Source organism: Schistocerca cancellata, chromosome 1 (assembly GCF_023864275.1).
Source record: "Schistocerca cancellata isolate TAMUIC-IGC-003103 chromosome 1, iqSchCanc2.1, whole genome shotgun sequence".
Classification (NCBI taxonomy): domain Eukaryota; kingdom Metazoa; phylum Arthropoda; class Insecta; order Orthoptera; family Acrididae; genus Schistocerca; species Schistocerca cancellata.
In genome coordinates, this window is record NC_064626.1 from 748,506,596 (window position 1) to 748,534,004 (window position 27,409).

The following is a 27,409-nucleotide window of genomic DNA, read 5'->3' on the forward strand; positions in this document are numbered from 1 at the left end:
TATGCCCATCAGTAGTTAGCGCCTTCAGTAGTTAGAATCTTTTATTTAGCTGTCAGTATTGGCGCTCGCTGTATTGCAGTAGTTTGAGTAACGAAGATTTTTGTGAGGTAAGTGATTCATGAAAGGTATAAGTTACTGTTAGTCAGGGCCATTCTTTTGTATGGATTATTGAAAGTCAGATTGCCTTGCGCTAAAAAAAATATTGTGTGTCAGTTTAGTGTTGATCAGAATAAGTAAAGAGAGAAATGTCTGAGTCGTTCAGTTTTGCTCAGCTTTTGAAAATCAAATAACGTAAGAGGTTTACCAGCACTGTCATTCATAATTTTCCAAAGGGGCGTTCCAAGTTGAAGAGTCTGCAATACCACTACGGCGATGACTTTTGGAAATGTTTGTGCGCTTCTACTTTAAATTCAAATTGTTGGCAAAATAAATGTTCCATATATAGTTCCCGACTAATTTGTGGCTCCAAGTGTGCCTAAAAAGACAATAGCGTGGAAATAATGGAGAAAAGATGATAGTGGGAGATTTCAGCTCCTCTGTAAGGAAGGGTGTTTGGGAGAATTGTTTGATTTGCTCTTAGAAAAATTTCCTAAAACGCTGCATCACTCATACAGCATGCAGACTATGAAAGGGATTAAACAACACAAAGTGGATTGGTAGTCCTTCAGGTAGATTTTGCTATATTGTACTCCTGTGAGTATCGAAATTAGAGTCACAGTGCATTGTGGTCTAGAAGTGTTCTTTCAGTCACTTGAACTGCATTCTACAAGGGAAAACGTGAAACTTATTTCACATGTTCAAATAATGCACAGCAGGATAAAGATAGTATTTATCTTCATGAATACAATGTATGATACGATTTGCCAAAATGAATCTGAATGTGATTTTGAAGAGGTGGTAATTTGGAGCGATGGCCCATCTTTAGAATTAAAAAATCAGTACATGGCTACACGTTTTGCTTTTCGTTTCCAAACCATTCCAAGAAATTCACCTGCAAGTGTTTTGCCGCTTCACATGGAAAAGGTCTTGTGGATGGAATGGGTGGAAATGCAGAGCATATTGTATGTCAGAAGAGCATGGCCCAAGGAGGGGAAACAGCAATTGTCCAGTCTGCCAAGGACCTCTACAAAGTAGCATCTAAAGTTTGCAAAAATAATACCGTACTCTATGTGCACCAGGAGACAATTAAGTGGAACACTGAACAAAAGAAACCTCGGAAAAATGTTCCTGAAATTATCGGAATATAACAGTGTTATGTGATTCAAATAAATGTAGAAGGACTAATCTTTAAATGAGTGCCTTACATTGCTATGTAATTTACTCTTGCAAGCACAGTCAACATGACAGAAGAAGGCTAACTCTATCGTACAATGGACCAAAATATTCTGGAGAGATTTTTAAAATTTAAATATCTTCAACATTTCGCGGCCCTGTCAGCAACTGTATAAATATTAATTTTAATTTTAATAATGAACAGCCTCAGTTGCACAGTTTATCTAGAATTTACCTAGGTTTCAGTCGGGATAACCCAACCTTCTTCAGAATAACAGTATCTACCGTTTGTCCATAGTGGACTCATGTTCCAGTACAGCACTCGTGGCTGCCGCATCGCGGTCGCGAAGTGGGGCCGAGGCAGTGCCAGATACGTTTTGCAGTCTGACGATAATTTATGGATTAGTAGTTTTAGCTTGACGATGTCCACTATGGACAAACGATAGATACTGTTATTCTGAAGAAGGTTGTGTTATCCCGACTGAAACCTAGGTAAATTCTAGGTAAATTCTAGGTAAACTGTGCAACTGAGGCTGTTCATTATTAAAATTAAAATTAATTTTTAAAATTGACTCTTAAGGGCTAAAGCCATCACTTGTGCATAGAGCTGGTCCAGGTACCTTCAAGTGGCCAGATACCTCTGATTGTATTTATTACAATGATAAGAAATTCTGACGAAGATTACAATGCAAGGATTTCCAAACAAACATATACGCCTTCGTTTCATGGACTATATTTAAATGACACTGCTTATATTACGTACTTTCACTTCACATTAAACTGAACCTAACAACTTTAAGAATTGTTTATTTTAAATATTGCATTTTGTTTATGTTGCAATTTTTATGAAATAAATCTGTCAGACAGACGACATTTTTTCCACCTGTACTCTGCGACTTCGCCACTAAATCACACATGTTGCGTAAGTTATACCTGTGTAGTCTTGTGATATAGCTACCTGATCCATTCACATACTTGTGTCTTACCAGATATGTGTACAGTGTCCTGCACGTGACACCTCTGTCACATACGTGACAGATATAAATTATTTTCTTGTAATTTCCTGGACTCACAAATTTTAGTGGTATTTTGTTTATATGATGTGAGACACTCTACGTTCTCAAGGAGGAGGTTGATATCCTGTCATATTCTCTCGGAATATTCCGTAAAAAATCAGTGTGTTGTTTCTGGTGAAGTCCTCTTCTGTCTCCTTCAACCTGCTGTTTTCGTAATCTCTTTTTTCTCTGCGGATTATCTTTGAAGTGATTTCTGTATCCTGTTGAATTCTTCCCATTTTTCTTTTGTTCTATGACTGTTAAATTTTTTCCAGGCTTGTATTCTTTCTTCTATGGCTCTGTCGCATGTCGTGTTCCATCACCGATGTTTCCTTTTTCTCGGTGGTTGCCCCAATTTAATTTCTTTCATTTTTTTCTGACAGTTCTATCCAATTGTTGCTGTTTATTTTCGTAATTTCTTCTATTCCTTCTTTCTTGTTTAGTTGCAGGTACTCTTTATCTGTTCTGAAAGGTCTGTTGGTTCTCTTGATTTATCTGTTGCGTATAAATTTGGCTTTTATTTAGAGAAGGTGATCATCAGACTCAAAAACTTCTTTCGTAGTTCTTACGTTCATTAATTCTCTAGCGTTTTTCATGGATTGCTACGTGGTCTATCTGATATTCTGCTAGGGCATTGTTGGGGGATTTCCAAGTCACTAGTTTTCTGTGTGGTTTCTAGAACTGCTTTGACATTTCCTGCAGAAACTTATCAGGTTCTCTCCATTTTTGTTTGTTCTCTTGTGGGCCCTGTCGTGACTCCGTATTTTCTTTCCTTGCCTAACTGGGCATTGAAATCCCCTACTAACACTTTTACGTTATTCTTGGGGATTCTGCTGGTAGTTTCCTCCAGATCTTCCCAGAATTCCTCTATCATCTCTGGGTTCTTCTTGTTGTAATTATTTGCGGGGGCATGTTCACTCATTAGTGTATAGGCTTTGTTTCCAGATCGTATCGTAAGTGTTGAATTTTTTTCCGAATTTGAGGTGAAATCTATTATAAAGTCCAGTATCGATTTATGTACCACAAATCCTGTTCCGAAGAGTTTGAGATTACTTCCTGGAATGGTTATGGTTGTTTTCCCCTTATATGTTCTATAATTTTCCGAATCGAAGTGATTCTTATCTGCGAATCGTGTTTCCTGTATTGACATAATTTTATGTTGAATTTATCCATGGTGTTTGTTTATTGTTTTAGTTTACCTGGCTTCAGTAGTCTGTCTGTGTTGAGTGTTCCCATGTAAAATATTCTCTTTGTCTTGAGGGTTTCTGAGAAGCTCCGATTCTTCTCTTCATCACATGCCTGATCCACTGGAATCCGATGATCAGGTCTATTACCCAGTCTTACTGACTGGGGCCCAGGGTGGTGGATTCTTTCCCATTGTTCTGTCATGATTATTGGTTTATGTTGAGGTTTTGGTGGTGAAATCACGAGGGATCTCACATAATTTCGACTGGAGTTTTGAGTTCCAGAAGATTCAATCACAGCCGAGCTCACAGAGCCAACAGACGCTGACCAGAGTACCGGTGGCTACCACACAGACGTGTCTGGATTTTGGGGCTTCACCTGTAACCCTAGGCAGCGGCCCTCGCAGAGTGCTGCCATCCGGAGCCAGAGGAACCCAGGTTTTTTTTACGAGGTTTTACTCCTCCCCCTCCTCCTTCCTCGTCACTTGCGAGATGAGGCCTCGTGCTTGGGACCGACAGTGGCGGAGTTATAAGAACTACATATTATTTCTCTACCGTATTTTTAAAAATAAAAGGATTGAAATACAGTTCTTTAATATTCTAAAGTTTTGTATGGCTCTAACATCGAAGATGATAGGGGGGAAGGGCTACTAACTAATATCTTACTGCACTCGGGGCTAATGAAATCAAAGTTTGGGAACCACTGCCTCAAGCGATTTAGGGAAATCCCCTGAATCTAGATGATCATTGAATGTAAGTCACTCATTTCTTTATGTAAATTGAAGGAGAAGGGGAGAGAAAGGAAGGGAAAGGCAACGGATTGTTGATATCAGCTGCATCATCAGGACTTGGTGCGGCATCAGCGGCGACGAATGAAAGTGTGTGCAGAAGGGGGATTGGAGCCCGGAATCTTCTGCTTATTGGTCAAGTAAGTTTCGTCAGAGCTACATTCTGCAGCTGTAGTTTGAAATTCAAATACGCTGCCTTCGAGGCTCAGTATTGTTTTCAGTGTTTCCCCACCTCCCTGTCATCTCCGCTTTCACCCTCTGTCCTCGCATTTCCAACCAGCATCGTCCGTTGCAGACCTTGTCTCGTCGCCACTACCTTCGGGTGTTGCTTTCGTCGCGTTGTCGCCGTCCCAATCACACTTCATCTCCCACCAGCTCAGCAGCAGGTTTCATCTCTCACTGCTTCGGCCGCAGTTTTTTTCTTAAAAAAAAAGAAACATTTTATATTTCTTTTATCACCTTCTCATCAGGTTCTACACTTCGCTCCCTCTCCCTCTCAGAAAACCAGAACATCATCAACCACTGCAGTAACGATTAAATTTCTCCTAGCAACTGTTGTAAAAGAGGAAGTCTCGGCATCAATTCCATCGTCATCAAGCTGTCTCAGTTTTACAGATGGAGACATCGTCAAGGTCTTTCACTTCTGCAGCCAATCTGCAGAGGATGCGTAATTCATCACCCATTCCTAACCCCATAACATAGGATACGCACCCAATGCCATACACAAAGAATCATATCTCCAACACACCATATATATTGAGAAGTATATTCTTCTTGTCCTCTCCCTCACCCACCCCCACACACACATACACACTTTTTCTACCATCCCGTGATATTAACAACTTAGTCCCATTCCATTCACATATATACTTCCCACATATTTCCATGAAACAAATCATATACTTATTAAATTCCCAAACCCAGCTTATATGCTCACGTCTTTAACAAAACCTTTGACCACATAAATCACCACTACCACCCCTACACAGCACACCAGCCGACCTCCTAAGGTTCAAAGAAAGTGACTCTAAGGTCACAGCAGAGAGAGTGCAATAAAAATTAAATTCTCGCCGCAACGTATAAATCAATAAAAATCATCAAATCAGTAACGGCACGGGCTATCATTCTTTATCCAAACAGTCATGGAATCTACCTCCAGTATAGACCACCTAACGCAGAAGGAGTGCTCATCTACCACTTTGGGTCACAAAGTCCAACCATCAAAGTCCCAACCTCAGTCCTATCATTATCAGAAGTAGACTGCCTCGATTGCATCTCACTTTCAAGTGCGAAGTACCTTGCACATGTCCCCACTGCAAACCACATCATTTTGTAAAACACTCAGTCCCACTCCCACCCCCCTCCCCCACCCAACCTGCTACATTTCTGTCCTACTGTAAGTAGGCTGTTTAAGTCCTTATATTGGTAACGCCACCGCCACGTGGCGCTCTGTATGAAACTCACTGGCTGTGCTGTGTGCAGTCTGTGGCTGGGTCGCATTGTTGGAATTTGCTATTGTAGTGTTGCGCAGTTGGCTGTTAACAGCGCATAGCGTTGAGCAGTTGGAGGTGAGCCGCCAGCAGTGGTGGATGTGGGGAGTGAGATGGCGGAGTTTTGAGAGTGGATGATCTGGACAGAGACAGTAAATTTGTAATATTGGATATCGTGGACTGATATAGATATTATGACTTTTGAACACTATTAAGGTAAATACATTGTTTGTTCTCTATCAAAATCTTTCTTTTGCTAACTATGCCTATCAGAAGTTAGTGCCTTCCGTAGTTTGAATCTTTTATTTAGCTGGCAGTAGTGGCGCTCGCTGTATTGCAGTAGTTCGAGTGATGAAGATTTTTGTGAGGTAAGTGATTTGTGAAAGGTATAAGTTAATGTTAGTCAGGGCCATTCTTTTGTAGGGATTTTTGAAAGTCAGATTGCGTTGCGCTAAAAATATTGTGTGTCAGTTTAAGCACAGTCGTATATAATTTTTCTAAGGGGACGTTTCATATGTCGACCCTTAGCCGAGGATACCTCACTGGAATCTTCTGATTTTTTCTTGTAGTTTTTGTAATTAGTGTAGCTATTGTTTATTGCTAGCGCGTAATCGTAGAGAGAATTTCCTTTGTAGTTGTAGTTTTTCATTCTTGTACAGTTAAACAGTTGTGGCATGCATGTAGATTTGCACCAAGTATTTCGCAGCTGCGCTTGCAATTAACTAGATATTATTTTCAGTGCTATGTTAATGTGTTCCCCTATTTTTGCTCTTCAAATTGTGTTTTTCTGTGTTATCGTGTGAAATATTGTGACAATAATGGCGTGTGAAAAACGTAACACTAGGCTCCAAAGTAAACTGAGAAATAATAGTGACGACGAGTGTAGCCTATCAGCACCACTGTGTAATGAATTAACAGACATTCAAAGTAGTAATTTGGTAATTGTGCATAGGGAAATGGAGCGGGCGGCAAATAATGGTGTAGACAGTGAAACAATTAGTGAACAGGGAAGCATTATCGATCGATCGGTAGGCAACAGCTCGCCTCAGGAATCCGAAATGACAGAACACAATATTGCAAAATACTGTAGACTCAGGTTTTGGGTCCTCACCGTTTTCTCAGATGAGTCAAGACACATTTCACATTTTCTGCTTTTCAAAATGCGAATATTACCGGTTCAAATGCACTGCCGAATAGCACTGAGGAACGTGTTTCAGACACCACAGTGCATTGTTATTACAGTTAATGCAACAAATGGGACAAAGGCTACAGAAGTTAGACACAACGCTTGAACAAAATCAGAAACAAATGGGTCAAAATCTTCAAAAGTTAGACACGATGGAACAAAATCAGAGACAAACACAGCAACAGCTTCAAAAGTTAGACTCGTTGGAACAAACGCTTGAACAAACACGTGAAGGTTTAAGTGCTGAGTTACTTAAAATCAAATGGAAATGTCAAAAAGTCTGTAATGACGTAAAAACACAAATTTGTGAGTATTTTCAACCTATTTATTCACATCATGAGAATGCAATACAGAATAACGAAGCAGCCATAAAAGAACTGCAAACTATTGTTCATGAAAATCACGACACCTTTCAAGCTAAAATTGACTCAGTTGCATCTACCGATTCGGTTACGCAACTTGCAAAAACTCTGGAAAACTTAAAGGACACAGTAGATACAATTTCAACACAAATGAACACTCTGAAACTTGGTTCAGAAAAACACACTGAGGAAATCTGTTCACTATCGGAGAAAGTAGCCGAACTTTCGGAGCAGTTCACTATCTTATCTACAAAGGCAGATGATGATCTGAATGACACAAGACCCGTAGCCTTCACTGACACAGAAGAGTATGAACGAACTAGAAAATTCAAACAAAATCAAAATCAAATCAATACACAGTACAAAAGAGAAATCCGGGAAGTACAATATCAGTTGACGCATGTAATACAAGAATTACGTACTTCAGAGGACACTCGCGCTCCAATACGGGAAGAGAGACATAGAAATATGGAACAGCCACAAAATAATAACACGAGGCACTTCGGAAATTATGAAATAAATTGGCAAGGTACACCGAATTTTGAGATGGAACCGCCGAAACGACGTAACAATCACCGATACGCGACTTGCCGACATGATGATTTTCACTATAAGCTGTTTATTACTACACGTAAATTCAAAACATTTAAGAATTCCGGCAACGACATTCATCCACAAGCGTAGCTTCATCAATTCTCTCATTGTTATCCTCCCAACTGGTCATTGGAGCACAGATCAGAATTTATGTATGGCTATTTAGAGAATGAACCAGCTGTAAGAATGCGATCGATCATTCCCGATTGTCACAGTGAAGGAGAATTTTATAATGCCTTCCTCTCAGCATATTGTTCTCAAGCTACACAAGACCGAGTAAAATATAGCATAAACATTTCGAACAATCTCAATTTTCCGGTCTTCTAAAATATTTCGAAGACATGTTACATAAGAATCAGTATCTTTCAAACCCATACAGTCCCTCAGAACTCACCCGCATTTGCTTATTCAAATTGCCTGAACATTTACGACATATTATTTTGGCAGGACGTTGCAAAGACGACATTGAAGCTTTTCACTGACTGTTACAAGAATTGGAAATTGACACTGACAATTGCGGAACGAGAAAACAGTAGCACAACAATTACAGGTCACATCCGTCACAATTCCGCGATGACAGAAATAATAACTGGACACGACAAGGCTATTCTTAAAACGTAAATCGTGACCAAAACGGACACCACCTGTATGACAACCGTTGCCACAGTAGTAAGAATTACAGGGATAGATCGTCTCTCCGCGGTAATGACTATCACAGAGACAATCAGAGAAACAGACAATATGGAAACCAAAATAATTATTAACAAGGGAGACAGAATAACGTCAGACGCAACGGTCCACCGCGCAGTTACGATTCCAGGAGAAATTCTCCACCACATGATCGACAAAAAAGAAACTATGTAAACTACTGCCAAAACGGCAGACCTGAATTTCATCAGAACTGGCGGGGTACAAACAGGGCTGCACCCTCTCGGCAAGGTGAATTTGTAGAAGTTAGGTCTCCTAATCCCAATAACGACGCACGCCAACAAAGAGATAGAAGACTCGTACCGCAGGCAGCCGCATGAGCCGGCTGGCTCAGAGAAAAATAACATATACGCTAACCTTGAGAAAAATTTTAGCATTCCTTACCGACGTATACCGCATGATAATTGCGTTCAAATTGAACCTCTGCGCACTAGGAAGAGTAAACGATTGCACCACATTTCACATGTAAAACCGTTTATTGAGAGATAATCTGCTTTTGAATTTAGTCTTTGCCATAAAACTTTTCACTTCACGCTACTAGTACAATTTGTCACACTGAGAAACTGTTAACATGCAACAATGTTTTGAAGTTAACTATCCAGTCTAGAACCCAGGGAACATATTTAGACAGTATTTTAGGGTGCATTGTTATAGTGAATAGACGACACAATGTTGTTGTGTGTTTACATTCTTGCTTGTTAGTTGCACGATTACGTAACAACTATAAGGCTCACATACTTAGAACATTTAGCAGTACTGCTAATGAGATTTTAATGCAACATTTTGGTTTCCTTGAAAAGATACTCTTTATTTGAAGTACATTCGGTGAGATTAAAGATGACTTAGCATTTGGTTTCTTTGATAGCTACACGATTATATCACGACGCCACTAATATTTGACACAATTTAGATTGTTGCTTTTGCGGTGTATCTGTTTTATATCTGCACAGTTTTTCTGTATTATTCTGGAAAGTAAAACATGTTTTAGTAGTAACTTTTGTGGTATAGCTACAATGAGACAGCCTTTTCCGTAGCACAACAATATGTTACAGCACAGTACTTTCTACATCACGGCAATACAGAGGACGATAACTACGACACTTCCACAGAGATTATCTTACAACATGACGCACATTTAGCGCTAAAGGACACGCATTTGAATGATTAATTTTATACTTAAACCATTTATTTTTCAAGATTTTTGAATTACAAAGATAGTTTTCCATGATACATTTCATTCCATTGCTGTAATCTGTAACACCTGAGGGTATAATTACATTAATCCTCAGGGGGGTACATGCTTACTTTGTGTACCAAGTGTGTGGCAAGCACAAGGAGCCCTAGCTAATATAGTATTTGGTTATACAACTTTACACATCAGTACCATATTTCTCTAACACAAAATCACACAGCTATCTGATTATTTAACAGAGAAACAAACATATTTTTACTACGTCAGTGACACATGTTTACGCAATTACACCGTTGGATAACTTCACACTTATGAAATTGTATTTTGTCTGTACTTTGTGAACTGTTCATATTTTTTCGGACCCATTGTGATATTATGAGAGCTTTGAATGATATATTTGGTATGGGATCACAATTTTTAAAGTACGTTTGAGGTAGATGACACTACTGAAATGAGCAGAGAATTTTCTTTAGGTTTTGAAATTATTGCAGAATGCTACGACGTTTCTGAGATTTGACTGAGGTGTTATGATGTTATTATTACGACGACGATGTGTATTATGCTGCTCAGGTATGTTTATGATCAATAAGCTGATGCTATATGAGGAATTTGATTATGCTACATATCTGTTATGATGAAATATTGAAGAAGTGTCGACGAATAAGGTAAGGAATAATGAGTAGTGGTTAGCGACTCTGGTTTGTGAAAAAGGTTGTTGGAAACTAAGAATCGTACTTTAAGAGTTATGAAATGTATGTAAATGCATGAATGTATTACAATGCCGACGAAAATTTTTAGACACTGTTATATCAATAGGATTTTGTTTCTACAGATTTGTAACGCAAATTCTCGACCTGTGAAATATTTTTATATGAGACTGTCACTGTAGCGGAAACTGCTGTCGTAAATATTTCCTTAAGAAAGTTAAGTGACCACCTACACGTAATGCGTCGTGGGCACCCAGCTGTATGAGACGCCTGGAGAAAAAGCCATTAGTGTGTGCCTTTTCAGAGGCACAGGTAGAAAAAAAAAGGGAGGCCAATATCCTTGCTATTGACATTCCTTTATAAAAAAAGCATCGCAAATACGACATGCTCAAACTTGAAAACGTAATATGATTATACTGTGGAGCTCTTAATTTATGATATTTACTAAAATGCCTAATGAAATGATGAGAAACATTTCGCGGCTATTGTCTTGCTAGTTGAGAGACATGCCATATGGCTTGCTTTGTGTATTTATTTACTCATTTTGTTTAAGATCAAGTTTCTAGCTGCAGCAGCATTGGTTAAAATAAGATTTTATAGATGTACTAATATAGATATTCTGTGCCTACAGATCCAGAAATTAATAACTTTACGATCTACTTCAAAAAAAAAAAAAAAAAAAAAAACGAAGGAGCACAAAAAGACATTTCTCTTCACAGGAATTACATACATAATTTTCTTTTCAAATACTTGATAATTTTTTGGTGGAATAACTTCTTGTCATGCACCACTTTAATTACATAGACATTAAGATGTCAATATACATTTCCCTTGTCTGCATTGTTGTCTTTAATGTAATATTTTTTCTGCTTGAGCTTTGTCATGTTTAGGTATAAGTTATTGCATTTGCTGCTGCTGCTTGCCAGGCATAGTGTTACTGAATTTGTTAAGCCAGTTTTACTACTTATTTATTTTTATTGTTTGCTGCACATTGCCTTATATTAGTCGTAATATTGCAATTGCTCTGCTAATTTATTTTACTGCTGCTTGCTTTGCCAATTTGAATTTTTGTCATTGCTGTTTGTGTTAATTTGTTATGTGCTGCGGCATTGCCTCATCCCTTGGCATATATATCTGAGCTCAGTAGATTTAAGTTAGCTTAAGAGGGGGTAGACTATATAAGAAACTAACTATGATGAATTTATAAGAAATGCATTGAGAAGCTATAAGAAAATGGTTTGCCAAAGAAAAGGTAGTGTACAGTGTAGAAAAACTATTTTTGACAGAGGATGTGAACAGAATACAGAAAGCAGGCTTAGATAGGACTTTTTGGGAATAATGATGAACGAAGGGAGATCTCCGTGCAAAATACTGCAGTAAAACAAACCCTGTCCTTTCCTTTTGTGTCATCCCTCTATCTGTTTGTGTACCCTTGTGTATTTGTGTTTTTCCTGTCTTTATGTGTTTAGCTGATGAGAGCTATGTTGTAGAATTTTTCTAATACTATGTTATTTACTTTGTAAAGATGTTTAGACATTATTCATTCTGTTTTGTTGCTCACATGTGAAGGTGATGTTTCAAAAGTTCTTCTGATCTTTATGTATGTACTTATGTCATAATTCCTGTAACACTGATGTATATGTATATTTCCATTCTTTTGAAAAGCCTGTATTACTACAAATGTTATCTGTATTGTTATGTTCTTTAATGATGTATTTTGTACCTTTGTTATTGTATTCTCATGTTATAATATTGTAATTGACACCAGTTCATCAAATTAAGTAACTTGTAAGCATTCATTTCACTGCACACATTTCTGTTGGTCATAGTAATGCACAATATGTGAGAAGTTGGGACTGTTAGTGTTTGCACGTGTGTTACTAATTCAGCAAGGGACTGGATAACAGCATTGCTCATTCTAAGGACAATTCCAAAAAGTTCGTGAGTGTACAAGTGGTGGTTTATGGACTTGCTATATTGTCTGCAAGACTTCTAAGGACAATTCCAAAAACTTTGTGCGCGCGCAAGTGGTGGTTTATGGACTTGCTATATTCTCTGCAAGACTCTTCGATGGTGATTGTGCACCTGCACAGTCGCAACAGATGGCTGCTGGCCGTCTCTACAAGGACTACAGTGGGTCTGCACCTCTGGTGGCCCACCAATACCATACTCTCTACCAGGACTACAGTGGTTTTTCTCTGTGATGACCTACCTACCAATATTCGTCAAAACTTCGAATGACTCTGCTGTGGGTTTGCTCTGTTGTGGCCCATTACCTGTCTGCATGTCGAGAGTCAGCACTTGGAAGGACAACACTACTTCTTTAAGACTGCATAGAAATCCACTACTTCCATGTGCATTTTCTTTTATTGTTCAGACTTTGAGAAAAACATTGCAATTTTACTGTGATGAATGATCAGGACTGTCTTCATGGACTGTGAGAAAATTTTAGCTTTTGACCAACATTATATCAATAAGTGTGTGCACTTGATATCTTTGTTATTGTAATTTTGAAAAATTTTATCAAATCATTATAAGGCCACTGCCCAAAACAATTTGTAAAATTTTTTGTGGGGAGCATGGAGGCTATGTAATTAGGCTGTTTAAGTTCTTATATTGGTAACGCCACCGCCACGTGGCGCTCTGTATGAAACTCACTGGCTGTGCTGTGTGCAGTCTGTGGCTGGGTAACATTGTTGGAATTTGCTATTGTAGTGTTGCGCAGTTGGCTGTTAACAGCGCATAGCGTTGAGCAGTTGGAGGTGAGCCGCCAGCAGTGGTGGATGTGGGGAGTGAGATGGCAGAGTTTTGAGAGCGGATGATCTGGACAGAGACAGTAAATTTTGTAATATTGGATATCATGGACTGATATAGATATTATGACTTTTGAACACTATTAAGGTAAATACATTGTTTGTTCTCTATCAAAACCTTTCTTTTGCTAACTATGCCTATCAGTAGTTAGTGCCTTCCGTAGTTTGAATCTTTTATTTAGCTGGCAGTAGTGGCGCTCACTGTATCACAGTAGTTCGAGTAATGAAGATTTTTGTGAGGTAAGTGATTTGTGAAAGGTATAGGTTAATGTTAGTCAGGGCCATTCTTTTGTAGGGATTTTTGAAAGTCAGATTGCGTTGCGCTAAAAATATTGTGTGTCAGTTTAAGCACAGTCGTATATAATTTTTTAAGGGGACGTTTCACTACCTATTCTGTTAAAAAATGGTTCAAATGGCTCTGAGCACTATGGGACTTAACTTCAGAGGTCGTCAGTCCCCTAGAACTTAGAACTACTTAAACTAAACTAACCTAAGGACGTCACACACATCCATGCCCGAGGCAGGATTCGAACCTGCGATCGTAGCGGTCGCACGGTTCCAGACTGTAGCGCCTAGATCCGCTCGGCCACTCTGGCTGGCTATTCTGTTAAACCACCTGCCTCTTGAGCGATGCTCTACCATCTGTTAAGGACTATCCATCTATTCCCAAGATGCCACACCTGCCACTAATTTCCACTCACAGCTCACTCCACTTTCTACTTCGCTGCCGAATCAACCTATCCCCAAAACCAAGATTTCCCATAACATAATACAGGCGTCATATCGGCCAGATGACTGATGGAACACACACACACACACACACACACACACACACACACAGACACACACACAATAGCGCCCGCGCGCGCACACACACACACAAACAATTTGCTCCCATGGTTTGAGGAGGCGTTCCTTAAGAATACCCTACTCGGCCATATAACCCCTGTACAACATTCCTTCCTGGTACCTCATCCTTTCCTTCAAACCATAACCACACCTGGGCCAGTATAAATACATCTAACATCATTCGCTATGGCTTCCTCGCCCATATGGCTTATAACACATCCTTTCATATTATTTTCACTTATGTGCACATCTATAGGTAATCCCTTGCCTACCTGTAGAAATGTAGCTCAACTGACTCTCCAATGTGATACAGTTTCTATCTCACAGCATACCTGTACTGAATTCAATTCCACAACATATCTTATAATAGCTTCTTCTAACCTCCATGGACGTGTTACTGTAGGAGTCCTCGAACCCAAAAAAGTGATCACCTACTGTTTTGATCGCCTACCCTTTCTCCACACCATCCCCTACACGACACCTCACCCCGAAACTTATACAAGAACACTCGCATACCGTGTGGAATATCTATTTGGAATCCTTCGGTACCGGATTTGGAAGCCATCTCTTGGCCTTCCAACACGTTTTCTTCCTGCAACAGTTTGTTATACGCCGTATTTGCCCGTACCCTAGAGCGCTGCGTGAGGTAATACCAGTATGAAATAAGTTACTAACTTATTTTTGAGGCTTGAGAGTTTAATCTATAGACAAGGAGATGACAGTCCCAGAAGCTGGACAGATAAATAGAATTGCAAGGAAGGTAACTGCGGAGAACCGTTTCGTAACTGACTTGTTGCTGCTTCCACAAGATGGAGCTTCCATACAAAATATTTTGATATAATAATTACATTACGTTTTATTAGTTTACAGATTTTAATGCTGTGTCTTAATACGTTTTGCTCCACGGTAACAGCTTTTTATTTATCAGACGCTAATAATTTTAACAGAAAGTGCTGTTTTTAGAATCACTGCATCATGTATATGAAAAAAATGTATTTAATACTGAAATTCATGCTGCTGTTATGTAGATATTACTGTGTAGCAGATTTAATTAGTTTGGAGGGTTCTACATGGTATAATTTACTCCATATGAATAGCTAATTTGAGAAGTATGAAATTATATTCATGACAATTTGTATTGTATTGACTTTGAATGTTTATGTTTTAAAGACAGTCGGCCTTTTGTAAGTACGAGGGGTCATAAAAAATATATAAATTAGCAATTAAAATTTGAAGGCTACTTCTTCATCTCTAGCGCCATCTGTTGAGTAAAACACCTTTGCAGAATATTTATACCACGCTGTTAGTTGATGCACCGATTAAGTAAGTTATAACCTTTTTGGTGAAAGTACCTTAAGAAATATTTATGAACCTTTTAATTCATTACCTTTCTTAGCCTGGTGTTTTATAACAAATGCCTGTCTCTATGTTTCTTTCATGATAATTCCAGGTCTCTGATGATGGCAGTATTCGAAACGTCGTAATAAACAAATTTTAATAAGTGATCTCACAAAATGAGAGAACTACTTCAATTGGTCGACGAAAGAAGGAAGCACAAAAGCACACAGGAAAAGAGCAAAATCAGGATTTTAAGAGCGAATTTATAGAAAGTGCGCCAACGCTAAGGTGAAACGGCTCCAGATAAAACGTAATGAAATCGAAAATGAAATTCGTCCCAAGGAGTGATTCAGCATGTAGAAAAGTCAAAACAGTCACCAGTTAAACTAACATCAATAGCGGTAACATTAAGAGTGGAATGGGAATTTCAGTTTTAAGAGGAGACATGAGTGTAGATGAGTAGAAAGAGTACATTTAAGGCCTCTACGAGGGGGAGGAAATATCTGGTGAAGTAATAGAATAAGAAATGGGAGTCAAAATGAAGACATGGGAGATCCGGTATTAGGGTCACAGCTTGATAGACCTATGGAAGTCTTGTGACCAACTACGGCAAAAGAGATAGATAACATCCCATAGTAATTTCTGAAATCGTTGGTGGAAGTAGGAACCAAGCGACTATTGGTGTGTATAAACTATGAGTCTGGAAACGTAACAGGAGGCCTTCAGAAAAATATCATCCACTGAATCACAAAGATAGCAACGGCAGATGAATGTGAGAAATATCGCTCAACCAGCTGAACAGCTTATGTATCTAAGTTGCCGACAACAAAAGCATATAGAATGGAAAATAAAACTGATGATCTGCTAGAAAGCCATCGGTTTCTTTTTCGGAAAGGTAAGGGCAATGCAGCGGCAGTTATGACGTTGTACTTGATAACGTCTGTAGATGTTAAGCAAAATCAGTACACGTTAATAAGATTCGTTGACTTGAGAAAAGCGTAAGACGATGTAAAATGGCGCAAGATGTTTGAAATTCTGATAAAATTAGGAGTAACCTCTGGAGAAAGAAGGGTCTATCCGATATTTAAAGGAACAAATAGAGAACAACATGAATGAAACACAAAGAACTAAGTGCTTGGATTAAAAATCGTGCAGACGAGGATGCAGTCATTCGTCCTTACAGTTAAATGACGGAAGTAAAGGTTCAAAAGACTAGAAGGAGATCAGTGATAATATTGACTGAAGAAACCTCTATCTTAGGTGAAAGTGAAGAATTACAGTACATGTTGAACGAAAAGTCTAATGAGTACAGAATGTGGACTAAAGCGAAGGGAGTGAAAAGCAATGAGGAGTAGTAGGTAAATTTCATTGTAAACTTGGGGATCATGATACAGACGAACTTAGAAAAAACTCTGCTGCCTTGGAAGTAATGTAAGATGATGATTCAAGGACGACATAAAAAGTAGATTAGCACTAGCAAAGACCGCGTTCACTCCAAGAGAATTCAGGTAGTATCAGACATCAACTTTTATCTGAGGAAGATATTTCTGTGAATTACCATTCGGGGCACAGCATCGTAGGGTAGTGAATCATGGATTGGGGGTAAATAATAAAAGAAGAGAATAGACGCATTTGAGACGTGGTGGTGTACAATGGTGTCAAAAATTAGGTGGAATGATAGGAAAAGCAACGAGGTGGTTCTCAGTGGAAACTGAGAAGGAAGAAACTTACGGAGAACACCAACAAGAAATGGTCAATATTATAGGACATGTGTTAAGACATCAAAGACTAATTTCCATGGTTATGGAGGGAGATTCAGAGCATGAAGACTGTACGGAAAGACGTAGATTGGAATAAATGTAACAAATAATTGATTAGTTTGGTTGTAAGCGCAACCATGAGGTAAAGAGTTTGGAGCAGGAGTGGAATTCGTGGAGGGTGCATCGAACCATGCAGTTGACTGATGACTCAAAAACAAAAAACAAAACAAAAAAAATTTAGTTCGGGCAATATGCTTGTTCTGGGACACGTCTTTGTGGCGACCTGTCAGAACATAATAAATGCATCGAATTTGTTGCAAAAGCATGTCCCACATAGCACTACAAACGATTTTGTTACACCAACCAAATCAATCTGCCTCCACATTCCCTTTACGAGATTTGCCCTTAGCCAATCACGTTGGTTATATTGCTCCTCTATGAAAGATTCTGTTAGAAAAACATTCGCATGCATTCGTGAAATACAGATAAACACAAAAAAATCTTCTAAATTACAAGAAAAGCTATAGCTAAACATGCATCAGCATCAACCACATTACTTGTGAAGAACTCTACACAAAGCTTTCCTCCTGCTCGTCGGCAAAGCCTTAACCCCCATTATCCACTCCCTCACAGTTCTCAGCTTCCACGCGCAAATTAAGCGAATTCAATCAATTTTCATCCTTTTAGTTTATTATTACTTTGGTTATTTTTATTTATGTTTTATATTTGTCACATATACAGATTCTTGTACGATTATTCTGATAATAAACGCTTGATCTATGAAATGCGTAAATTCTGGTGATTTTCCACGGTAAATGTATTGTTGAGAGGACATTTTAATATTGAAATTGCATCCCACCCTGATACGTGTACAATTTATGATCTAGAGCGTGATTACTTCTTATTACAACCAATTCACCTACGCGCTGATATCCGCCCCACCTCTTTCTCCCGGCCTCGAGTGCTTAGGAAACGTACCACAAAGCGAACACACCAATTACAGCACAAGACATAAAACAAAAACTTCGCAAGAACCGTAGCTCTGCTCCCGGTCACAACTGAATCACCGACAGACAACTGAAAACATGCCCCTACTCCTTCGTAGTACTCCTTGCCGCTCTATAGTATCCTGATCCACGCAGGTTACTCTCCGAAGGCGAATCAAACTTTTCCTTAAACTCAACGAGACCGACAGTGACACCTCCTTCAGCGATGCCTCGGTGTTTAGCGAGGTCTCCGAAATAGTCCGTTTCCAACGTGTCCATAAAAGATCACTTCAGCAAGTAGCCCTTCCCTTCTTCCTATTAACGTGCCGCTCCTTTTTCAAATTTTCCTTTGACAACTCCCTTGCTTCATCCGATTCCTATTCGGTTAGCTTAATAAACGAAGATCCGTCATTTTTGTATCAATTAATCTCAAAAGACCAATTACGAGTAGTTACATGTATGTTTGCCAAATTTTATCCTTCCTTCCCGTGACCCACTCTTTTGTCACGATGAACAAAAAAATCTATTGTTCTGTATCCCACTGTAGGGGAGTTCGTAGTCTCCATCTGCTCTCCACAGAATCATTAAGTAGGTTTCGGGCTCAGTGGTCTCCTGTTGATAGGAACCTCACACTGCGGCCAATGAAGGAAAAATTTCGTGAGCAGAAAACCCGTCTATCCACTGCACTCGTCTACCTAGATAAATCATTTGACAGTCAGCACTGCGGGACTGTATATTTTACTAGCCAAGATAGAGTATCCTCCAAAACTGTAAGACGTTCAGTGCTTTGTAAGAGGCTATGCAGGGTGCTGTAATATTTATCAGAGGCACGTCTCATCCGTTTGTTGCGCAAATAGGAGTTCATCAGGGCTGTGTACTGGCTCATGCGTTGTTTGATATTTGTTCTCGTTACTCCTGAAAATTAATTTCGGCAAAAACCTGGCCGTCCATATATACCAGAGCTAATGGGAAACTGAACTCAGATCCAAGTGCTATCGTGAGGATGTAAAATAGTATTCGTAGAATTTGCTCAAGACAACCTTCGAAGACTTGTGAGTAAATCTGCTATTGCCTGCTAGCGCTTCTCTACGTTTGAATATAAACAATCTTATATTTATGGTGCAAGAATAAATCGGTATATCTGCCTTAGGACTGAATGGCCTCTTGTTGCTACCTCAGTTTACTAGTGCCAGAAGATCTTCCTACGGACAAGGTAAACGCGAGGATTAGCAATGCTGACAATGCTATCGAAAAGGTCTCCACAAGAGTATGAGACTACAAGCATCTTACGATGACCACATTTTTTTTTTTTTTTTTTTTTTTTTTTTTTTTTTTTTTTTTTTTTATCAAGCGTGCATGCTGAGCACAATACCGGATGGAGCTTATAGTTGGAAATCATACTACAGGCTTTCCATGTTGATTTATTTTTTTCCATCATTCGTGGTTTGCCATTTGACTCGTCATTACAGTTGGAGGTATGTAGTACTTTGGTCTAGCCGTAGGTGGAAGGATAATCACTAGAAAAGCAATTTCTGCATGGTACAGCCCACTGCTGTCATTAGGAGAGCGGACACATGGAGTGTGACCATCAAGGACTGCTAGAGAGAACATGGTTTCTGTGGAAGGATGGTGTAAAAAGTGCGGATATTCAGAGGCGGTCTGTGGCAGTCTGTGGACAGTGTGCATCGTCAGGAAAATGTGCTCTTTAAATAATACAAAGCTCGTTCTCGTACGAGTCTGAAAAATCAGGTTGCCATCGCTGAAATCGGGTTCCAGGTACTCTCACGCGCAACGTCTCCTTTGGTCACTTTATCTTCTTAGGTCCACCCCGAACCACTTTTATGAAGTGTCGCGCCCACTGCAGGACAGCTGCTAACAGATCCTGAAAATCTGTGGAATGATGTCCGTGCAGAGTTTCTTCATAACCCCAAACAGGTGGTAATCGGTGCCTGTGGCAGTACTGGATCCCAGTTTCAGTGATCAAATGTTCAAATGTGTGTGAAGTCTTATGGGACTTAACTGCTAAGGTCATCATTCCCTAAGCTTACACACTACTTAACCTAAATTATCCTAAGGACAAACACACACACCCATGCCAGAGGGAGGACTCGAACCTCCGCCGGAACCAGTCGCACAGTCCATAACTGCAGCGCCTCAGACCGCTCGGCTAATCCCGCGCGGCAGTTTGAGTGATGGCAGCCGTGGTTTTTCTATTCTTATGCGGACGAGCTTTGTCGTTTGCTACGGTGCCTTGCTCAACATCTCAGTCGTGAAGCTTGCTAGTAGACAAGCACTTACTATGAACTACTCTTTCGTGGTGCTACACATCTATGTAACCTATGAGCATAAAGTGAGGTCTGGTTTCGGACTCGTCAGTCAACTCCGAAACTGCCTACGTGATGCTGCTTGAATCTTTCGATAGGGAGTATAGATCAGTGCAACGCTTCAGCCCAGTGTTAGATGAGGTGTGGTGTTGAAGGTGGTTTGGTTTATCAGAACACGGGCTATCTCTACGTCAGTGATATCTTTCACATGTACAACACCGGTGAGAAGAGAGAAATCACCGAGGCAGCAGTATACAGGACGACCTCCTGGCTTTACTATGTTTACTGTCAGTACTTTTTTTTGCCACTACTGTTATAATTGACTATTGGACTCTTTGACTTGCTTTTTTTGGTGAAAGTACTATTTTTTCGAAAAAAAAGTGTTTATGTGTATGCTGATTATAATTAAACTATGTGAAATGGCTACTTGTAAATGTGTATACTTTTTATAGGTCTCTCCTCGCGTTTTCGTGCCTCTGCAGGGTGTTTCAGTGGAGCTCCCTAAACACTCAATAGTTCACCGTGTAATGTTCACTTATTCGGAATTTCTTTTTTTTTTTTTTTTTTTTTTTTTTTTTTTTTGGTGGGTGTTCTGGACGGGAAATTTGAATTTCGCAGTGGCAATGATAAGTGCGTGTGTACTTGTAAGCCTATATTACGTCTCAGTCTTCTGATAGTCCCTTCGGAGCTGAGAACAAGGTTCCATTGCATATTGCTGTGTATTCGTTCACCACCTCTTTTCCTTGCACTACAGCTTTTTGCACTAGTAATTTTCTTCTGCTGTAAGATTCTGTGGAGGGCTGTTATTGTATTAAGAATTTTGAAGGCAGTCGTTGTTAGCCAGTGTTTCTTGTCCCTAAGATGATTTACAAATGTGAAATGATTTTTGTTAGTCTTGGGAGAGCCCTTCAAAAATTATAGCACTGGTTCAGCTTCCGCTGAACGGCTAACCGGTGTTCACAATAGCAGAACAAGAAAGCACTGGTAGAAGAGGTGAGGGAGCAGCTGATTTTTCTAGTTTTCCATTAGCTTCATGGAGATAATCTATCATTATGTATGGTCCGGGGTGATAGATTCAGCAGGAATCTAATCTGCATACGCACAGATCACCTTTTGAGCAAGAGGTCATATGCACAGTACACCCAGCTTCTGGCAAAGTGATCCCAGACATCCTTTATTTAGACACAAGCCTCAAAGTCCGTACTCAGGTCAAGAAGGAGCGTCAGGCAGACAACCACAGCAATCTCTTCATCTTCCGGATCTCAACGAGCAGAACTTCGGAAACGTAAAGCAAATAAATAAATTCTCCCAGTCTCGCTGCATTCCTTGGATCCATGAGGCCCTGCACCGCCCGCAGCTCCAGCTAGAGCAGTGCCCCATGTTGACAGCGAACGTCTGCCTACCTTGGCCTCCCGTCCAGCAGGCTGTCTCGCTACTGTGCCGCACTTCCCTTCTTTGTCTCTCCAGGTGGTGGTCTTCGCCCATCAAGTTTCAAGAAGTGTTCCTTTCGCTGACCGACTCCAAATTATCTCCTTTCAAACACGGCTGGCTGTTACGACCGCTTGTGTGATCTGTCGACAAATAAATTGAAACATTAAACCACCAGTGGCGTCAAAGGTGAATCTGCCATAGTCACAGCACAGAGTCTGTACTTCTCAACATATACAATGTAAATGCAGCATAATATGTAAAGAAAAATATGATTCATAATGTGTACATCTTCGTACACAGTGGTAAGGAAGCAGAAATTATTTGTGAAGAAATTAACACAGTAAACATAATGTTCACTTAAATTGTATTTCTCCAAGCGTATAAAGACTCATTACAATTAACACAGCAATAAATAGGGGCCAGCTCACACAGTAGCAACAAGGATGAGACACTGCGACCTAAAACATGAACGGTGGTGTCGGAGCTGGAACTAGGAGGTGTATGCATAGCATCACGTAGCGAAGTGGCTCCAAGAGCGGTCTTATATTGTGGCGGCAGAAGCTGCTCGTGGTACAGAGCCGTGGTAGGCGTGCCTCAGTGTGCACGCACCACTGGGTTCTCCAGATTCCTCGCGATCGCTATCGGCATCTGACGGAAACTTGCAATTCCATTGCAACTTAATAATGTAAATAATAGATTTCAGCTATCAGTCGTCGTTTGGAATTTTTATTGGCAGATCTAGATTTCAGCTAGAATAATTGAATATTAGTATTCAATGAACTGTGGACAAAGGCCGACCAATAGGCATTACATGCATTGACAAATAATGATAGTGCATTGAGAATGGCTAGTTTGTAGCCGAAATCTAGATTTGCCAATAAAAATTCCGAAGGACAACTGATAGCTGAAATCTATTATTGACAAGCCAAAATAACGGTCGCTGCGTGCAACAGCCTCTGAATGGAGGGTAACCTGAACTTACTAATGCCTATGGGGTGGTACCAATGCGTGATACCACAATTTATTTGAACCATTGGGTAATGTACCATTCGGCGTTGGATTATACTGCGCCTTTCTTTCTTCGACAGTCTTCACTCAACGTACATCAAGAGCCGCCGCTACTTAACGTTACAACGGCTGTGGACGTTATCAAACAAACTCCCGACCTACTGCAGCGACGTTTCGCAGCAACCTCCTTTTCTTTCGAGAACGCTTCCGGTCATTAAGGCAAGCGGCCCCCGAGCTAAGCTCGGCGGCGTTATTTAAGCTGACGTGTGCACGGCACGGCGCGTGGTACTGCCCGCCCCCCGCTGCCGGTGATGCTAAGCACGCGCCGGCCACTTTTGTCCGCTAACGGCCCTCCCACGCACGTGAGGATAGCGGAGGAGGGTAGGGGAGAGGAGCCGGCTGCTGCAGGCTAAGGCGGGCGCCGGCTCGTAATTACGGCACAGGTGTTGTTTGCCGCTGCCTGCTCTGCCCTGCGTAATTAGATAGCCGGCCCGGCCCGGCGCCGCGCAAACAGCCAACTCGATTTTCCATCCGGCGCTGCGCTCTAACTCTCCTGCCGCTGGCAGCGGCCACGGCTACTTGCCCGCCAGCGTCTCCATGGTTACCGTGCCTGCGCCAGGCATGGCTGAAACACCAGGAGCTGCCGTCGTACAGGGCCCGCCACAGACCAAGATACGGAGTCCATCTGTTCTGTTCTCTCTGCTGTGATTGAGGCTGTACTGTTGTATACCGTTCCTCCTGCATCTGCTGCAGGATGTTATAAAGAAACAAATTTAGACGAAAATGCTCGATGACATAAGGTCTCTATGTGTCATTGTAGCTTGTACGACTACATCATCTGTACTCCACAAACCACCTTGCGGTGAGTGGTGGAGGGTACTTTGTGTCACTTTCTGTATTTACCGTTGCAGTCGCCAACGGTTTGCGGAAAGAATGATTGCTGGTAATCCTCCATGTGAGTTCGGATCTCTCTCAGTTTCACCTTCATGGTCTTTTAACGAAATACACGTTGGAGGAAGAGATAAACTGACCGATTCTTCTAGGGACGTACGCTCTCGGAATTTTAAGAGTGAGGCACACCGTGATGCAGAATGCGTTTCTTACAGCGACTGCCATGGAACTGGCTGAGCATCTACCAGATAATCGCGTCTACTAAATGAACCTGCAACGAAACGCGCTTTTCTTCTCTGGATCTTCTCTCCATGTTCTCTACTAATCCCATCTGGTGCGGATTCCAGAATGAGGGTAACAGTAAAGTATTGGTGCTAGGTGAGTTTTGTTAGCTATCTCCTTTGTGGATGAGGTACATTTCCGCGGGTTCTTGCAAAGACTCAGTCATCTACTTTACTGCTGATTAGTTATTAGTTTTATGTGGCCTTTCTGTTTTAAATCATTCCATAAGCAAACTACTACATACGTCATGCATGTGGCTGCTTCCAGCAACCGTTCTACGATCGTGTAAATGTACAGTAATACTTCTTTCTGCCGACTTACGCGCAATCCGTTAGCTTGCTTTTTCTTAATCGTCAGCGTCGATCTCCTTCAGGCCTTCCTGCAATGCGACGTAATTTTCTGGTGTTGTGACTTCTTCATATACAAGAGCATCATCAGCGAAAAGCCTCATGAAATTTCTAACGCTATGCACTAGGTCGTCTATACCCCACTCTAAGACAGTAAAAAATTAAAATAAAAAATAAAACGACGCACCATGAAAGAGTCATCCGAATGGGACGGAAATCGATATACAAACTAACAAATGATTGCAATTTCAGAATGACTGCATGATTTATTCGAGAGAAAGAGTTTCATAAAACTGAGCAAGTCAATAACACGTTGGCCCATCTCTCGCAGAGCAGCTATTCAGCTTCGCATTGTGTCATAAAATTATGGGATGTCCTTTTGAGGGATATCGTATCAAATTCCTACCTTCCAAACTTCACAGAAGCTCTCCTACGTACGTTGCAGAACTAGCACTCCTGGAAGAAAGGATATTGCGGAGATATGGCTTAGCCACAGCCTGGGGGATGTTTCCAGAGTTAGAATTTTACTCTGCAGCGGAGTGTGCGCTGATATGAAACTTCGTGGCATATTAAAACTGTGTGCCCGACCGAGACTCGAACTTGGGACTTTTGTTTATCACGGGCAAGTGCTCTACCAACTGAGCTACCCAAGCACAACTCCCGACTACCTTTCGAACTTCACATAAGCTCTCCTGCATAGGGTTGTTCTTATCAGAACCGACAACAATAATTCAGACATACACGTCGAGGTCGCAAGCTGAATATAAAGAGAGAGAGAAAGTATAGAGAATATTGAAAGATTAATACAGTACATAAGTAGTGGAAGAAAGTACATGTGGCACCATTCTTCATTGTTGCCAAATTTATTCAAGATGGAGGATCCAAGATGGCGGCGATATATATGGCAACATCGCTATGACATCATGGTTGGAAGTTCAAATTTTGGCGGGAAAATAGGTCAATTTGGCTACCTCCACTAACACAACCCCCACTCCTACCCCCTCCCCTCCTAACCCCAGAAAATGGCGAAAAGATCAAATTTCATCAGGACAATGCAACACACCACAGCTACCTCCACTAACCTAAGAAAATGGCGAAAACAGGTCACTTGGCCTACCTCCACTAACCTAAGTCATCTGACTGCCACCTCTTCCTAGGAGAATTCGTGGGGAAAGACCACACCCTGTGCTGGATGGGATGGACGTAAGTCTTTATTTTACAGGCCATCTTCATTTAAACAATTTGCGGCAGTATCTCCATCCAGTATGGTCACCATTAGGTCTGGAGTCCAACTGACCTAGTACAGCACTGCCACCAGAGGGCGCCATAGTCCCTACAACATAATCCAAGATGGCGGTTTGGGAGGGAGGGGGCCAATGGTGGAAATGAATCAACCTGTTCTCGACTGCTGGACAGGAACGATTGTACTTTATTTATTTTGTAACGATTTATTTAGGGATGGATTTGATATAGTGTATTTATTATACTGATACAAAACACTTGCTCTGACATGCTTGAGGTCATACTACACAGCATACACACCTGGAAACTACTCGTAAATTTTCAAAATAATGTAGTACACTGATGTACAGTCGTGAAATCTACTCGTAAATTTTCAAAATAATGTAGTACACTGACGTACAGACGGGAAATCTACTCGTAAATTATCGAAAAATGCAGTACACAGCATACAGACCAGCAAACTACTCGTATATTACCGAAATAATGCAGTACACTGACATTCAAATACGCAAACGTCTCGTAAATCACAGAAATAATGCAGTACAATGAAGTGCAGACCTGAAAACAACTAGTAAATTATCATAATAACGCATGCAAAACGCTCTGCAGACACGCACTATTCGAAAAACTGTACAAATAATGCACAGTACAGCCTACAAACCAGCTCGCTAAATAGCGCAACAGACACACAAACAACTCGTAAATTGTCAACAAATAATGCATGTGTAACGACACTATGCAACATGCTCACAACGCTTAAACATAAAAAAATAATGCAGTGCACAAACACTTACTGCATGTAAAAAGAACACCACGTATCGGATTCTCCGAAGTGCGGATGTGTCGATACCACAGCAAGCCACCACTGGATAGATGAACGCATTGATCTTGCGCCACTGCCAACGGCAGGCAGCAGGTGTATAGTATGCAAGAGATAGTGAACGGTCGCTTCTGTACGAGCTTTCGTGATATCTCAGCTTGTCTGCATGGAAATTCTTGTCCTAACACAACCTGTTTACGAAAATAGCCCAGAATAACACCGAAAGCATTCCTCCTGAAGGTCCTAACGTGCCATACCATCCATCACGTGTTACCCTTCCTGGAAATCATGAAGTCCTGCTGTCAACAAACATCTCCAAAATGCAAGCGTTCTCACCGCTATGTAGAGACTCCTGTGCCCCAGCACAAAGGAAGTCTTGCGAATGAATAGAGCATTATTATTGGCTCTTGCTGAATTTACCCGCCAGACTACTGATGCTGCCGGTGTGTAAGCACTGTCCCGCCTTTCTTTTCTTTCTGCAGACAAGACTTTTAGTGGAAAAAAACTATTTTGTACAGATCGCCATATTGCACTGACAATTAAACCCGGTAAAGTGGCCTACAGATCGTCAAATACGGAAGGACTCTTACTCAATTTGAAACGTTCCCTTTGAACAATTTATATACGACTGTGCTTAAACTGGTACACAATATTTTTAGCGCAACGCAATCTGACTTTCAAAAATCCCTACAAAAGAATGGCCGTGACTGACATTAAACTATACCTTTCACAAATCACTTACCTCACAAAAATCTCCGTTACTCAAGCTACAGCAATACA